We start from the raw sequence: 4,789 nt of genomic DNA on the forward strand, positions 1-4,789 counted from the left end.
GATGGATTTCCATATATTAAACCATATCTGCATCACTGGAATGAAACCTACTTGGTCAGGATGGATGATTGTTTTGATGTGTTCTTGGATTCGGTTAGCGAGAATTTTATTGAGTATTTTTGCATCGATATTCATAAGGGAAATTGGTCTGAAGTTTTCTTTTTTGGCTATTTCTGTGGTTTAGGTATCAGAGTAATTGTGGCTTCATAGAATGAATTGGGTAGAGTACCTTCTGTTTCTATTTTGTGGAATAGTTTGAGAACTGGAATTAGATCTTCTTTGAAGGTCTGACATAACTCTGCACTAAACCCATCTGGTCCTGGGCTTTTTTTGGTTGGGAGACTATTAATGACTGCTTCTAGAGAATTTTTAAGTTTTATGAGTTCAGTGTAAGAAGGTTTGCATATCTTCTTCTGCTTCTGCAGTCAAACAAAGACTAATTTTCAAGTTTAGTAGCAAACATATTTGCACACCTTTATCATCATCTTCTGTTTATAATTTTCACCATTCCTTCATAAAGAATTTTAAATGAATGTTTGTATATGGTAGGAGGTAGAGTTCCTCAGCAATTTTTTTTCAATTCATTCAACTTTTTGTGTTTTCAGTCTTTCATTTATTCATATTACTATTAAGATCCTTGAACATATCCATAATTGATATTTGGAAATCCCAGTCCTGTATTTTAGTTAACTGTTTCCTTATGGCATGTTATGAGAGATTGCTGACTTTTGGAGAAGTTGCCTTGATAGTCTGAGTTTGTAATTTTTGTGCTGTGCTCTTGATATCTGGTCTTATGATGTTTGTGTAGTTTCTCGGTATAGATGTTTTATCATCCTTTTGATGAGTGGGAACTCAGGTGTTGGCTTTCTGGTGTCCCAGTTAGACTAGTTGTAGCCCAGGTGAACCATGTTTGATTCCCATCTTGGGGTTACCCTGTATTTTAGGGTTCATAGTCTGAACTGTGAATTGGATCACTAATTCTGGAGGAATCTTTGCATTAAGACCAAACAGCCAGAGATGCAGTAGGTAGGATGCATTGTAAATACCTGCTCTTACTTACCAGGACATAGGTACCTGATATGACCGATGAGACATAAATTTTAACCAGATCTGAGTGGAAGGGACTCAGGAAGACTTTGGCTGAGAGAAATTTGAGCACTCAGACTTTTTATACTTTTATCAGAAATAGTATATAATGTTGACTACTACGTTAACTATAACAGCAGTTGTCAGGACACAATGACATTTGCAAGCTATACAGGATAGAGAAGATTAATGTCCAAAGACAAATGTATCCTGTCCAGTTTATATGTTTCACTGACTTCTAAGAAATACAGAGAAATACAAGGAGGCCTGAATTCTTCACTGCCTGAGTGAGGGTCTTAGTTTCTTAGGAACTGGAAGGCACAGTAACCCAGGAGCCCTGGATTCTGACATGTAAANCTNTGAAGGATGCCTCTCAAGGCAGGTAGACAGGGCAACTCCATGATGTGTGTGACAGACTATGAGAAGGGGAAAGGAACTGATGATTAATTTCTCTGAATCATGATTGGGAGGCAGGTTCTCTAAAGGGCCACAGAGGAAGAAACAGTGGTTATCCTGGTTTTGGCTAAGAATGGCAGTGAGTTGTACAGGGTAGAAATGGTACTGGAAGAGTTGCTAGGAAGTAGGAGGATCAGGTCTGAGAATATACTGTGATCTTCTTAATGTATCAGGGCTGGGCTAGGTAGTCTACCTGGATCCAAGCCAAATGTGTTGTCTATCCTGTTTTTCCACAATTTTTTAATAATAATATATACTATATAATATAACAAGTATTGATTGAATTATACATGAAATTATTATACAGTTACAGACATTTGATGATTATAGGTAATTATAGATTATGGATTAATGACATTATATCTCTCCCATTCTCTTTGTGTATGTGGTTCCATACATATTATGCCTATGTATATTTTATGTATGACTTTGAGAGTCTGTTTTGTATGTGTGAGTAATGCCCTTGAGTAATGCAGAAGACACAGGGTGCCCATTGTTCTACCTGCTTTCTCATACTCTGTCATATTCATATGAGGAAGGACATATCACTGAACCTGAACTTTGCCACTTCTCTCAGGATACTTACAGCCTAAATTATTGCTCTATCTTTCTTCACTCTCCCCCCAAGGGCTTATGGAGTAATCACTTCTAATCATACTTTGTTTCTACACTTGTGATGGAAATTTTTTTCCCAGTTCTCATTCTGGCAGATCAAGCACTGTTAATCACTCAGGCATTTTTCCAGCCATAATTATAATTTCAAAATATCTTCTAATGAAATATTAAAGTCAGAGCATAAATGTAAAGAACATAGGTAAAGTATATTTTGTCTTATAAAAAGAAACACACACTTACCACACACGTACACAATACTGCACTTGTGTTCGAACAACTTATTTTGAGTCTTTATTCTGTGTTATCAAAACATAAATTGAAATCTTACATCTGTTCCCAAAGGCTGATTATGAAAAGGACGGAATCTCATTATTCTTTTTAAAGGGTTGAAAGGAAATAGAATTTGTCACATCCACTCCAGTGAAGTCAGCGTGACAGGCCTAAAAGCCTGGATGTAGTCCCGAGGTAAAGAATTTCACGGATACTTAGCCTTCTGGAACCTTGGCATTCCCATAGCACGAATGCTCCAAACCTGTCCCTGTGCTAGTCAGGTGTATTGATCTGTGTGCTTTCTTTCAGTATAGTTTTATTATAAGTGCCTTCAAGGAATGATTTTGACATATAGCTAAGTTAGATTAGCCCCCACTTGTGTTCCAATGTCCTAGGCAGTCCTTGAGTGGACCCTGAGCTTGGAATTCAGTAAGAATGTTACCTATTCAGTAACATTCAAATTTACCTCTAGTATTGAAAGAGAGACAGTGAAACAAATCCGGCATTACAATTTACCTGAATAGAGCTAAAAATCTCAGAGCTAGTCTATATAGTAAGTGCTTAGAACAATAGCTGAGTTATTCACATACACAAGAATTTACAATGGCCAAAAAGAAGGTGGGTTGTGGTTTCAGGAGGAACTGAAGTATTATTCATGAAAGGGTTAGTAGAATGGAATTCCCCTGGTGCATGTTTTTCACTAGGCCCAGGGAAATAGCATAATCAAGTATTTACTAAGGGACCCCTAGTGGTGGGTTTAACAATAGACTAGCATTGCATCAGACCATTCACCTGGCTTCTATGTTTAGCTGATATTAAGTAAGGGCTGTTCCTATCTCAGTTGTAAACACTGCCTGGCGTCTCCTAGCTTTTTATGTATGCATTTTCTTTGTTTTGTGTAAAGAATCATTATGAATCTCGATGTACCTCGGCGGATGTATTTGCCTAGCTTTCTTGTTTTTCTTCTGTATTATAAGTCTGGTGCTTGCTTTTGAGAAATTACATTCAGATACAGCAGACTCCCTTGTTTTTGTGTCTGTTTGTCACACTTTTTACCAACTCCCTGCCCACATGTACCGGAACCCTGATTCCACTGTGGATCGAGGGCCAGACTGAGGCCAGTCTGTAGCAAGAGTTCATTTCCTGAAACCAAATCTTGTCTTTAATCCTTAGTTTTATTTTATGTGTATGTGGGCTTCTTTTACTCATGTCTCTGCATCAAATGAGTGCAGTGCCAACAGAGGTCTGATGAAGGAGTCAGATCCCACAGTAACAGGTGAGTTACTGCAGGTCCTGAGTAATCACATACAGGAGTCCGAATGGAATATTGGTTCTTTAAAAGAGGACCCAGTGAGCAACTTCTGAGTCATCTCCCCAGCCCCAAATCCTTTAAGGTAGGTCCTTTAAGGAAGAGGGTATTCAGAAGCCAGTGTACAACCTGTTTTTACCTTGCCCACCCCCAGAACTTATGATGTAGTCATTCAAAAGGATGCTTGGTTTCCACAGTTATAATGGAAACTTGATCTTAGTCCTCATTCTGGAGGAGAAAGTGGTCTCAAACACTCAGCCACCTTACAAGCCCTAATTATTATGTTAACACATCTTCTATAGAAATATTAAAGCGACTGCATAGCCATAAAGAGCACAGGAAAATTACATTTTTTTTTTTTTGTAAAAGGAGCACACATGACACACAGACACCTTGCAATTGTGCAAGAACTACTTACTTAGACTCTTTGTTCTGTATTATCAAAACAAATTGAAATCTTAGATCTGTTTGCAATGGCTAACTATAAGAATGAAGGAATCTCATTATTCTTTCTAAAGGGTTGAAAGGAAACAGAACTCATTTAACAGAATCAAAAATTTTGTTTAATCCTTAATTTTGTTTCATGTGTATGTGGTCTTCTTTTGCATGTGTCTCTTGACCACATGAATGCAGGACCAACAGAGGCCAGAATAGGGTGGAAGATCCTAAGACACTTGAGTTACTGGTAGTCCTGAGTCATCACCATGTGGGGGTGGGAATATAATAAGAGTTCTCTGGAAGGGGAGCTAGAGTTAGTAACCGTGGAGCTATCTCTCCATCTCCAAGTACAATCTTGGTAGGTCTTTTATGGAAGAGGTCATTCAGAAGCTCAGTGTACAACATGAGACTGCAACAGTGTTGGTCTCCTAGGGGTTTCACACAGCTCCAGTACTGAACAGTGTAACCTAGAAATTCACCCTGTAAAGTTTGCAATAAATGAAGTTATATCTTGTTCTGTACTTGCAAAACCATAAAGATATGAGTGTGCTTTTCAGTAACCTCATAACTACAATCTGTTAGTCACTGGAAATATTTGGTGTGTGTGTGTATTTA

The sequence above is a fragment of the Mus caroli genome, unplaced genomic scaffold (assembly GCF_900094665.2).
Source record: "Mus caroli unplaced genomic scaffold, CAROLI_EIJ_v1.1 scaffold_11235_1, whole genome shotgun sequence".
NCBI classification, from domain to species: Eukaryota; Metazoa; Chordata; class Mammalia; order Rodentia; family Muridae; genus Mus; species Mus caroli.